General features: G+C 44.5%; 1 long non-coding RNA gene across 1 annotated transcript in view; it reads left to right on the top strand.

Moving 5' to 3' along the window:
* Nucleotides 1-13,361, top strand: part of LOC130257701 (uncharacterized) — a 38,243-nt gene that overhangs the window by 19,001 nt on the left and 5,881 nt on the right. Inside the window, exon 2 of the long non-coding RNA XR_008841365.1 lies at nucleotides 7,255-7,320. This is a non-coding gene — a long non-coding RNA (uncharacterized LOC130257701). The remainder of the gene's footprint in view (nucleotides 1-7,254; nucleotides 7,321-13,361) is intronic.

Here is a 13,361-nt window from a genome sequence, read left to right as displayed (position 1 = left end):
GGGTTTGTTCCAAAAAAGAATACAGAGATTTGCTGTTGACTTCAGCCTGACCGAGGCTCCTCTTGTAAACTGCCTTAAAATCTCCAGCACTTGGCTGCAGTTCATTTCTCTCACAAATCCCTGAGGTCATGATTCAACAAAACAAATCCAGCTTAAGAGCTCCTTGTGCCAGCTCAGAAAAGTCATGACACAGAATCACATCACACAGAGCACTGATCCAGAGCAAGCAAACTTGCCTGAGTGCATTAAAAAGTAATGAGAAGTTTATGTTGGACCAGAAGTCTCTGTCCTAATGAGGCATCTCCTGCAGCTACTGCTCCAGCATTTTTACCCTACCAGAAATGGTCTGTCCTCTCTAGGCAGGCAGAGTGACAGTGGGTGCTGTGTCCTGCACTCAGCATTTCACCAGAAGCATGATCCTGAGCCAATCTGATCCACCCAGTGAGTATTTCTGCAGATCAGCAGAACAGAGCTCTGCTATTAATGGTCCCAGAACCAGGATTTGCACCAGCAGCTTGGGAAAATGCTTGGGAAAAGCAGCAATGCTTTCACAGAGGCACTTAGAGACACTCATTTCTCCTGCTCCTTCCATCAGGGAAGTCAGCAAAGCTGCAAGGGCAAAATCACTGAAAAGAATTCTTCCTGAATTCTTCCAGCCTCAAGAGTCCAATGAGATATCAACAAATGGGAAAGCAGCTGTGAAACATTCCAGCTGTGGTGGAACAGGGAGCTATTCCTCCCAGTCCATCCTGTGAGGAATCCCTCATCCTGTGATCTTCCTTGGCCCCTGCCAAACACACCCTGGTAGTAAATGCCTGAAGTCAGGCCTGAAATAGTTTAAATTCTTTGTCCCAGCAAGGAGGAGCTCAGCAAATCCTGGAGATTCATTGTTAGAAGTTCCAGACTGAGTTCATTTTGGGAAGCAGGATTGATCCCTGATAGCAAATTTGCTTGAGTTTTCTGGATATGTTTTTAGTGGCTGGAAGCCATGGTGCACTTGCCTTAACTATTTCAACATGTTTTCTCTGTGAATTGTGTTCTTGTGTCATGAATTTTATTATCCATTTCCATCTGGGCCCTTGGGCTGACACAGGCACCAGGTAAAATTTCACACTAACTGGGAACATTCCTTGCTGGTGCCTGAGCCATGCTGCTAAATCCTCCCAGCTAGAGAAACAACAACTGAGACATCTGAGGTCACATTCACAATAGCCAGAACAATCCCAGAGTCTCTTCCAGAAAACAAGGAATTGCAATAAACAAGGGAGAGGCTTCCCAGAAAGTAATTTCACAGTGAGCTCAGTCCATCCCAAGTCACAGAGAACTGAAGCAGTTTGTGGCAGCCCTGCCAGCCATCCCCAATGGAGAGTGAGCAGGGAGCTTTGCAAATCTGAATTTGAGTGACATTTTTAGGGCCAGAGTCCATTCTGAACTCTGCTGTTATTTGCCTACAGCTGTTTTGGCTTTGTAGCTGTTAAGTGTAATCTGTGCTGAAAGGGGAAAAATGGGAATGAATTCATTAGTGATAATGCTCATTGTTTTGTTGCACAGTTTGTGTGCAGAGCACACAGCATAGTGCAGCCCCAGGACTTTACCCACTGGAGGAGAGCTCCAGAGAGGAGCTTTCCCATGCCATAACACTGACCCCCTGGAGCACACAGAGTGTTTTGTTCTGCTCAAGCCAAGACCAGCAGGCAGATTATCCTAAAACCTTTCCAAAAGCAAACAGAATTAAATTGTGTAACAAAAGACAGTAGTTCAATTTCTTAGAGTCAATCAAAATCACAGAACTCCTGGAGTGGATGGATTCCTGGCAATAAAGCAAAATCAGAGAGGCAGGGAGAAAAAAGAGAGAGAATGACACCTGAGCATGTAATCACAGTCAATATTTATTAATTTTTTAAGTGAGACAAATGGCACAGAAAGATTACAGAAACATTGGGGTGGTCAAGATCTCACTGCAGTCTACAGCTGCCTCTGTAAAGGGACAGGGCAGACACTGACCTCTTCTCAGGACCAGGACAGGTTTAGGTTGGATGCCAGGAAAGGTTCTTCCCCCCAGAGCTGCCAGGGATGCACAGGGTGGGATTGTTGGGGGCTCTGGGCAGGGCTGTTGGGTGACTCTTGTGGCTCAGGATTTTCTGTGAACCTCTGAAAATTGCATCCAAGCTAATTGTACTTCCTTTGGAACCCAGGTCCCCCAGCATACTCATATTAACCCCAAATTTTGGGATCTTAAATGAGTCTCTGATCAATAGTGACAACATTAACCAGGAGTAGGTATTTTAGAAATCTCCATGGAGATATTGTCATGGCAAATCAACAATGCCTAGTGTGTGGCACACATTCATATTAATGCCTCTAATTCATCCAAAATGCCCTTTTTCCATTCTTGCAGTGTGCTAGAAAAAGCTCTCATGTGTTGGATGGGATTCTAATTGCTAGCAGAATACTCAGTTGTTGACAGATGGGGCTTCCTGCAGGAAATAAATGTAAACCAGAATAGGAAAGCTGACCTGATCCAACTGAGGTCTGATGGAGGTGGAAAACAGAACAATTACCGGATGCAGGTAGATAAAATTTTTCCCATGGAACAAAAATTCTGTGGGACGTGCTGATTTTGCAGAACTAAAACCTTTCCTGGGAATACACCAATTCAGTTTAGCAGGAAAGAAAAAAAGATAAGTTGAATAGTTGACATTTTTCATAATACTTGTTATTTCTTGCTCTTTGAAGAATTAACAATAAAAGAAATATCAGTGGTAAGACAAAATTTCTTATGCATATGTAAACATTATATCAAAATCAACACAAAATGGTTTGTTTGGGTAAGAAAAATATTTTATTTTAAACATCACAACTTTTTTGTGGTTTTTTTCCTCTAAACAATCAGCATTGTCTGAAGTTTTGGCTCTTTAAAAACCTTTCATCATTTGAAATACAGTCAGAATAGTCAATATAGAATATATAGTCAATATAGAATATATAGTCAATATAGAATATATGTCCTATTGTCCTTTTATCTTGTGGGGTAGAGGGAGAATAAACTGAAAAGACTTCCAGTTCCTGTTTGCTGCTGCTCTGGGCTGTTGGACAGTACATGAGACCTTGACCATTTTTCACTTTGTTGATTTTCCTGCCCCTGAAGGGACATGAAAGGCTGAAGATTTCCTGTCTGGCACAGATTGCTCATCTGATGGGGGATGAGGTTTCTTTCTCTCCAGCTGGAGACAACCAGCAGAACCAAGTCTCAGCACCCCTGGTTTCCACAGGCACTCACCAGCATGAGCTGTTCTCAGATCACTCCAAGGCCAGAAATAAACACCTGCTGAGGGAAGGTGTCAAAAGGTTTCTTCCTGGCTTTTAAGCAAATAAAATAAATAAAAAATTAAATCAGTCTGAAGGCTGGAGAGAACATGCCCAAAACCAACACGACAAATAAATTGATAGCTCTATTACCCAATTACCCTTACATGAACAGTTCTCCATGGCACAGAATAAAATGAAAGCCCCTACAGAATGGGATTTTATGTTGCATTCAATGGGATTTTATATTGCATTCAGGCCCATCAAGTGAGGAGTATGTTTAGACATGTGAGAGGACACCAAGAGAGGATTTTGTGTTAAACTGGAGCAGACAAAGCAGGTTCCTCTGTTCCTTACCCTGTCATTGCCTGTGAGGTGCAGGAAGGCAAACAGAGGAGCTGTACCATGGGCTCCAGCTCTTCAGCAACCAAATTAAGTTGACACCACCCTCAGTCAGGTCAGAGCAGGTACAAGGACACTGCAGGGTCAGTGGCAATGGTGTGGAAATAATGAAATTCAGGGGCCTCCAGATGAGTCCCAGTGATTGCCATAATCATATATCACATCCCTCTGTCACTGCTGTGTCCTGCAGGACAGAGAAAGGGACTGGAATGATCAAAAAGGGGTTTTCCACATTGAAATTCTCTTGTTCTGCTTCCTTTGAGAAGGACTGTAGGTAGAGCATTATTTCCACCTTTGTAGAAATATTTTATCTTAAAAAGAGTCTTATTAAATAGTCTCCTGCTGGGATTGACTTACAGAGGGGGGTTATCTGAGCACTCCAGAGGGCTCTGAAAATAGAAGAGGGAAAATGCTTCAATGAGGGAGAAATTACATATCTGTTCAGAAAAGTTAATGTGAAACATCCCAGTGTGTTGGGGACACAGAGAATTGTGGTTATTGAATTCATGTTCTCACTAAAAATATTCTAGTCAGCTCCAAATAGTCTCCTCTCCTCACCTGTGTTTCCAAAAGCCTTCTACAGATTTATATCTTTGAAACCTTCTTTTTTTCATCTCCGCTTTATCATCTTTGCTTTTGGGGTCAGTTTTTCTTTCTTAGTTTCTTTCTATGTCAGGCTGCCTCACGTGCAACCATTGCTGTGTTTTCCACTGAAAACACACTTTGGTGGTGGAGGAATCTCCAAGTATGAACGAGCTCCTGAATCAGTTCATTTTGAGGAACTCTGTTGAGAACTTTTATTTTCCTCTGTCTTCAACAGCTTGGGGATCCCTAACTGATCTCTGACCACAGCAGTGTCCAAAGAGATTGTGACAAGCACTGCACCCAGAGAAAAGTTAAATGTTAATTTTTTTTTTAGAGGATCTGATTGTGTTCTCTGAATTGAGCTGCCTCTCCCCACTGATGAGCCAAAGGCAATAAAAGCTGGACAGGAAGGTGACCCAGCCTGTGCCATCATTTGTCCCCTGCTACACTGGGATGTGCAGGTTTACAAGAAATAGAGGAAATCTGTATGTCCTTCCCTTTATCACTGGGGAGCCAGCAAATATAGAAAATACTGATTTCTTTAGAGCCTTTATTAGGCAAAAATTGATGACTGAAGAAAACAAAACCCATAATCACTTCCACATTCTTCAGTTAACCTCAAAAGCAGCCTCCTCATGTAGGACACTGTTCAAGGAGCTGCATCAAAGAGGAGATTGCAGCTCCAGAGCAATCCCACCAGTGGGGATGGCCCCTGAAATTAATATAAAACTGCCACACAGAAAAGAGGGGTAAAAATGCAACCACACTGCAGTGATGAAGCTGCCAATGCACATGGGTCTGTGATGCTCTGTGCTTTTTAGTAGTGATGGGAAACCAAATGCACCTTCTGGTACAAGGGGAGGTGGAGGAAAGATAGTGTTCTTTCTGATTCAAACTATCTTTCCTTTTTTTTACTTAATCAGGAACACAATCTCGCTGGAGGCTGAAAAGCTTTGGCTTCAGTTTGCACAGACACATCATATGTGTCTGCCTGTCCAAATATTTTACTCTTACATTTTACAGCAATATCTGGGCCTATAAAAATGATGGCAAAAAGCCTGTTGATTTCATCTGAACAGGAGCCAGTAGAAGCTGATTTTACCTGGACAGTGTTCTCTAACAGATGTAGCTCAGTAATAATTCATGTTGTGGAATCCAACATAGAGCTGTGAATGCACAATAAAAAAAATAATAATTGCAGTTCTGTTGTTTTCCTCTCTGCTTAATCAACAGGAACAGAGAGAAGGAGCAGATGACCTGCAATAAAAGATTTTTACCACTTCTTCTGCACTTCTTGGTTGAAATGAAATCACCTTTCACTCTGGAAGAGTGAGAGGGTAACACAGCACCCTATTACTATTTATGAGACATTTTCTTTGGTGGTGCTTTCACCACACCACATTTGTAACCATTGAAACACAATCTGGACCGGAAAGCCTGGTGGAGTAAAGAAGTTGTTGTTCAGTAGGAAAGGAGAGTGAGGTACAATTTCAGTCCTGGGGTGACAGAGCTTATCTCAGATGATCCCAGCAGAGGAGATGTTGCTGTAATTTCCTTGCATAAAGTAATTTGCAGAGGCACATTAATTAATGTGTCCAACCACCACAGGGAAGCTGTGAGTGTGTGAGGAGACACACAAGAGTTCTCCAGTTTTGTCTGGAAAATATCAGAGGTCCCTGGGACAGTCTGGGTACTCCCATATCCCTCAGGAGGAGAATTCTCAGGTTCCATGGAAGTTTATCCCAAATCCATCTCATACATCAGGCTGCTGAATGGGAGCTCTCTGTCCCCCCAGTGTTCAGCAAGTTCTGAACATAAACTGAGAATGTCTTTTCCTCCTTTCCCTTGAAACAGGGTGGAAGGGCAGATCTGCCTGTGGATTCAAATACTGAATTTCAGGTATATCTGTGATTTGTATTGGTCTGTCATGCTTAGAACATGAAAAGTGCTCTGTTTAATGAGCCAGTGGACTCTGTTTCTATTCCAGCTCCCAAACCCCTGATTCCATCTAGACCACATTTCCCTCACAAAGAACCTTTCAAAAGCAAAGAATTTCAAAAATCACTGCTATGAGTGGCCCGAGAATCTACTTAGTAAAGAAGTCCCCAAACGATCTGTCCTCATTGCAGATTTGTTTGTTAGCTTGAATTTCTTGCTCCAGCAATGGATCAATTTTCACACACACACACAAAATCTTTTGTTTTCCCAAGTATGTGTGAATTTTGTGGAATCCTTTTAGGATACAGAAAAGCATATCTTTATTTTCAACATCTAACATGCCAGAACCAGTTGCTTGGAAGACATTCTTGCCTCTGACATGTTTTTCATTAGAAGGATGTACTCCCAAACTGAAATCAGTATCAGTTTTCAGGAAGCAATCCAGTATGTTCTTGCCTTGACATCTGTTGGTATAAATAATGTAGTAAAATGTGAATTTGGACGAATTATTTGTGTGTATTTGAGAAGAGTTGTAATTCTGACAACCTGCTCATACAGGCAGAGCTGCACTCAGTCCAAATAGTGAAGCCAGCAAAAAGGAACACTGTGATTATTGCTGGACCATTCCTGCAGATCAGATTTACAATTTGCAGCCAAATAATAAAAAGAAGTGTCAGACTGTCACGGAAATGTCACCAGGAGCAACCTTGGGGACAGCTGAGCCTGGAAAGGAAGTTTAGAGTGCAAGCTGTTTTGTTGTTTGTTGGGATTTACATTTCCAGTAAAGCTAAACCCCAGGAGGATTTTGGCCTGTGTGGGGTGTTTGTTAGCTGGTGAAAGCAGAATGGGGACTTGCTCCACTAAGCAGATTTTAAACTCACCAAAAAAATATCCTTGTGGAATGGAAAGCTGAGAGCTGTGCATTGATATTAGGGATAGTTGCATTACCAGGGCAATAATTAATTGGACTAAGTGGGCTCTTCTGTGCTTGGTTTGACATTTATTCATTCTCATTTTGCACAGGACTTGCCATGCAGAGTAACCAGTGAGCACCTCCTGCCCTGCCCTGCTGTGCTGCCCGAGGGATGGGTAAGTAACTCTCCTTCTTCCTGCAAACTGCTTGCTGAGAGCAGTCTAAAGCCTTGAATGGAAAAGTCAGAAAAAACAGCAAACATTTCACTGCTTTTACTCTTGTTTTTGAGCACTGGGCCCTCCTGCCTTGAGTGAAGGCTCCTAGTGTCTGGTGTCTGGAGCAGGAGTGAAACAGGAACCCCTCACCAGCTCTGCAGACACTGGAGTGGCTGCTCTGTTTGTGCCTCTGTTAAGTGAAGGATTTGTTATTTCTTGTTGTTTATCCCGTTCAGAGACTTTCAGTTTCTACTCATGTGCTGAGAGGAGCACTCAGTGATGTGCAGGCAGGTTCTGGGCTGTTGGTCTGGGGTGCAGCACATGCCAGGAGGGCAGAGCTGGGGGCCAGTGGCCACTCCATTCCTTGTTTTAATCTGGCACAGCTCTTTCCCAGCACATCTTGCAGACTCTTCTCTACATTTCAGTCCAATATGCACTAAAATCAAACTTCCTTGGTTTCTTGCCTGGTTTACATTTAAGGGGATGAGCTTGTGCTGGTTTATTTTATTACAACATCAGTTCTAAAATACTTTTTCCACTGGAAGACTCCAGCTTTTCTGGATGTGCTGAAAGTAGCATTTGGTATAAGCCATAAACCCTACTTCAGACAACTTAATCTATTCAAAATGGGGCTGAAAAGGAAAAGGATTTCTACAGCAAACAAAGGTTTGTGTGTCCTTATTTAAGGCTGAGAATCCCATGGCTCTGAGAGGTGAGTTTTGCATTTGGAGCCCTCTAACACTTTAGGACATTTTTATTCCAGCTGTTTGCCAGTCTGGAGCAGAGCAGCCTCACTTTTGCCTTGCCACTGAAAAGGCACCTGAGCTCTGTGAAAATGCACTTTGAATCATCTCTTGTATTATTGTACCTGAGACAGGGGAGATGCTTAAAGTTCACAAGGGAGCTGAGATCAAATCTACTCATCTGTGTACTGCACACAATTGAATTTTCCATTTGTTAAATCCAATTGTTGGTGTTTCATTCAAGCATCCACTGAAGAGAGTTCTTGCAGTGAAAAGGTGAATCAGTCAATTGTTTTATTTCTTCCAGAGGTTAATCACCTTCCCTTATAAAATCTTTGTGTCTATTTTGTTGTTTCTGTTAATCTGTCTTCAGCCTTTTGCCACTGGTTCTAGTCCTGCTGTGCTCAGCTGCAAGACACCAGTTCAGCCCACAGTAAAATTCATCTCCTCAGCCTCAGCCTGGGTCCCAGTTCCAGCCTGGGGTCCCACTCCAGCAGGTTTTAATTTGATAAAATTGTAAGTTGAATTTCCTCTATGTCCCAGGTCAATGATTCTCAGAATATTCCACCCCATTCACTGCAATTGAATCAGCAGCCAGGGCAAAAAGTGCTCAATTTATGACTGACTCCTCCATGCACCCGTGTAATAATCCTCAGATAAACTGATCATGAGATTGTGCTGCTTAAAGCCAGTGTTTATCTTTCCAAGCACTTAAGGCATTAAGTGTCAGTGTGAGAGGAAAATGAAACATTGGCAGAGAGTTTCCCATCAACAGGAATATTAAGAGGCTTGATCCAAGGAGCAGATTTATGGCTTCATCTGACAGGTTTGAGCTCTTAAATAAGGGAGATAAAGATGATAAATGTTGTGGCATATCTGATTTACAGCTCTGATGTGAGATAAGCTGACTGCTCTATACAGATCACCACTGATATCAAATCACTCCATAGCTGTATCCATATTAACCCAGTAAAAATCCACAAGTGGGATTCTCCAGAAAATTTGTGTTTTAGAAGGAAGATACAGCCAGATGCAAGATGCTTCCTGGAAAACAGCTTAAAAGAGAAGGAAAGTGCTGATTTCTGACTTAAAAACTAATTTTGTGATTCAGCCTAAAAAGTTTTTCATCAACCCTGTTATTCCAACTGAACTATAAGTCCTAGGGGGAAAACAGGCAAATAATTCTCAAGCAGAATATGGTATCTGGTGACAGCCAGCTCATGGATATGGAAACCAGCTGCTTGTCTGGGTAATGCAAGGAATATTGACACATAGATATGGGCACTGAAACCCTCCCACTGCAAAATAGACAAGAAACTTGTCATCTAGAAAAGAGAACAGTGCTTCTCCTACTCTTACAAAGTGTTTCTGATAGCCCACAGAATAATTTGTGACTTTGTAATAGGAATCTGTTTTAGGACCAAGAGTTGTGGTACTTTTTCTAAAAAATACTGGAAATTTTTGCATAAAACTTCAGGGACTTTTGCATGATTCTTGCTTTCAGGAATTGTAAGGGCTTTTAGTTTTATCTTGATTTGGAAGCATTTTTTGAAGCACTGACATTTTAAGTTAAATACACTTCGGGTGCTCTTTGTTATGGTAACACACCCTTCACTGCTACATTCAGGGAGAGAGCTGAAAATTCACACCTTGTCCACAGCACGCTTTAAACCTTGTCTGAGCCCTGTATTCCGTGGAGAGAATCCATCTAACTTTCCTTGGCACGTAGTAACCCAGAAATCCGGTGAGAAGGCAGCGTTCACACCTCTGCTGGGCTGATCTCAGCACAGCTCTTTGCTCTCAGTCCCACTCTGCTGAGGACACCCCTGGGACCTGCTGGATTCCTGGTTCTGGAAAAACTGCTTCCCACGAAAACCGACATCGGGATTAACTTCAGTGGGACAGGATTCAACTCTTATTATTTTTAAATCATGGCACTAATATACTTACTGGAGCCTTGCCCTGGTGTAATAAAACCGAGTTTAAATTGCTGAAGGGCTCAGCTGCTGCCTCCAACAGCTGCACGGCTGTAATTTGCCAATAGGATGTATTACATCCTGATTACAGTTTCTTTTGAGTGATAGGCCAAAATTACAAAGCAGAAATATGGCTAATCATGATAAAGGAGATAAGTCTATTCATCCCCTGCCTGCATTTAATATTTGCTCAGCAGATGCTGTTTGTTCCCTTCAGCTGCCTTTCCAAGGAAATTTGCTCTCATTCTGAAGAAGTCTTAAGGTTAATGAAAATCTTTATTGGACATTTTGTTGGTGGAGAGAGGGAGAAAGGTGAAATATCTTGAAAGTTTTCTCTTTGTTTCCCAGCCCAGATAAACTTACACAAACCAACCAGTCCGTGAAAGACAAGCAAAGTGAGCTACTCCAGGCCAGAAACAGATGTCTGGGGAAGATGAAGAGAGAGGGATGAAGGCCTGAGTGGGCTGTGAATGTCATTTATCGCCCTCATCCCCACCAAGCCATGCACAGGCTGCAGTTAAACCTCCTCTGTTGTTCTGGCTCACTGGGCCATAAAGCCAAGCCTGAGATCATAGAATCCCAGACTGGACTGGGATTGAAAGGGACCTTAAAGCTCCTCCAGCGCCACCCCTGCCATGGGCAGGGACACCTCCCACTGTCCCAGGCTGCTCCAAGCCCCAGTGTCCCCAGTGATAACACACTGCACCCTTACAGACCAGAGAGGGCTCCAAAGTGATCTCACTTCACAGCCCAGAAAGAGATTTATTTCTTCTTCCACCAGCCCTTGGTTCCAGTCTGGGGAAATCTGTGGGAGATGCCCCAGTTCCTGCTTCCAGCTCCCCCTGCTCTGGAGATGCAGTGCCAGCCACGAGCAGAGGAGTGTCCAGCAGGATCAGGGCAAAGAAACGAGCCTGGAGCTGAGCTTAGAGCCTGTGTCCTGACTGAGCTGAGCTTAGAGCCTGTGTCCTGACTGAGCTGGGCTTAGAGCCTGTGACCTGACTAGAGCTGAGCTTAGAGCCTGTGACCTGACTAGAGCTTAGAGCCTGTGACCTGACTGAGCTGAGCTTAGAGCCTGTGACCTGACTAGAGCTTAGAGCCTGTGTCCTGACTGAGCTGGGCTTAGAGCCTGTGACCTGACTGAGCTGAGCTTAGAGCCTGTGACCTGACTAGAGCTGAGCTTAGAGCCTGTGTCCTGACTGAGCTGAGCTTAGAGCCTGTGACCTGACTAGAGCTTAGAGCCTGTGTCCTGACTGAGCTGAGCTTAGAGCCAGTGACCTGACTGAGCTGAGCTTAGAGCCTGTGTCCTGACTGAGCTGAGCTTAGAGCCTGTGTCCTGACTGAGCTGAGCTTAGAGCCTGTGACCTGACTGAGCTGAGCTTAAAGCCTGTGTCCTGACTAGAGCTGAGCTTAGAGCCTGTGTCCTGACTGAGCTGAGCTTAAAGCCTGTGTCCTGACTGAGCTGAGCTTAGAGCCTGTGACCTGAATGAGCTGAGCTTAGAGCCTGTGACCTGACTAGAGCTTAGAGCCTGTGTCCTGACTAGAGCTTAGAGCCTGTGACCTGGCTAGAGCTGAGCTTAGAGCCTGTGTCCTGACTAGAGCTGAGCTTAGAGCCTGTGACCTGACTAGAGCTTAGAGCCTGTGTCCTGACTAGAGCTTAGAGCCTGTGACCTGGCTAGAGCTGAGCTTAGAGCCTGTGTCCTGACTAGAGCTGAGCTTAGAGCCCCTGCCCTGACTAGAGCTGAGCTTACATCTTGAAACAGCATCCCTTTTTGTGCTGTGTGATGGAGCACTAAACTGAGCTGAACTGGAACAAATTCTAATTTATGTCATGCTCTTGTGATATGCCAAGTGTAAGATCCCAAACACACCACCAAAAACCAATTTTAAGCTTTTGCTCTTCATGTCCCAGTCTTTCCTCTGCTCCATTTCTGCCAATTGTTTCTGGCATTATTAGTTATAAGCCAATCCCCAAATATGCTGTGTCCCTTCACCCCAGTGCAGACCCCTCTCCTCGGTGCCCTGGTGCTGAACACTGCAGGGATTAGATCCCCCCGGGGTGCCCACGGCAGAGCCTCCTTAAAGCCCGGGCTAATCTGGCATTACCCACCCTGGGGCCAGCAGGCTGTAAAGCCCTGGCTGTTTCCAGGGGCCAGCACTGCCTGCCTCAGCTGTTTTCTCATCTCCAAAAGCCTCTCCTCCTCCTTCGAGTGGGAATTTGTGTTGCAGGCTGCTCTGACTCACTGCAGCCTGGTTTTCTCCACACTCCAAGCACGACTTTGCCCCTGGGTACCAAATCTTTCCCTGCCTGAGGGATGCCCTGCTGTCCTAAACGTGTCCTGGGGTGTCACCCACTCACCCCTTCCTTCCCTCTGTCTGCCTGCACTGCACAAACCCCCAGTCAGGGCTGGCTGGAATGAACTCACCTGCTGCATCATTATTCAAGATTTTTAGAGGCTGTTTCCCTCGGCTCTGTTGCTTCCTCCCTGCTAAAATTGGATTCTGCATCAGATCCTAATGGGGAGGGATAGCAAATCCTTCAGCAGTGCCAAATATAAAGCAGCCATTGATCCATTTCCATCTGTTCCTTGCCAGACACAGCCCCAAGAGCGCTGCTGACACTGTCCCAGCTCTGGGGGAGGCACAGCAGGGTGTCCCAGCCCTGGGTCCCCACACAGGGTACAGCCCCACTGAGCCACACACGAGGGACACCACAGAACAGCCCTCAGCACAGCCTGAGGAGAGGGCTGATAAGGCAAAGCCAGGCTTTGAATGTTAAATGGACAAAAACCAGGGCACCTGACTGTATAAAATGCCTTTAAAATGAAAAAAAGGGAATGCCTGTCTCATATGGTCGCTAGCATCACTCCTGGGATGCAGCATTATCAGCATTGCTGGTAAGGAGAGGAGGGCACACATCCAGAGCCTCAATTCCCAGAGCTGTGAGGAACACACAGGCTGCTGTTCCTGCTCCAGTTCCATGGTGAAAGGCCCCTCCTGAACAGGGATGCTGTGCTCCAGGAGGAGCTTCAGTGCAGTCTGGTTTCCATCAATAAGTAAAAATACCATTTTCAGGAGGAATTTCTGCACTGAAAGGATTGTCAGGCACTGGAAGTGGTGGAATCACCATCCCTGGACTTGTTCAATAAACAACTGAAGTTGGCACTTGTTGGGCCAAAGGTTGGACTTGATGATCTTGGATGTCTTTTCCAACCTTAATGATTCTGTGATTCCAATATTCTTGAAACACTCTGGGAACTCCTGATGAGCAGTGTCACCGCAAAAA

The sequence above is a fragment of the Oenanthe melanoleuca genome, chromosome 11 (assembly GCF_029582105.1).
Source record: "Oenanthe melanoleuca isolate GR-GAL-2019-014 chromosome 11, OMel1.0, whole genome shotgun sequence".
In the NCBI taxonomy this organism is placed as follows: Eukaryota; Metazoa; Chordata; class Aves; order Passeriformes; family Muscicapidae; genus Oenanthe; species Oenanthe melanoleuca.
This window is presented reverse-complemented; position numbering and strand designations above follow the sequence as displayed.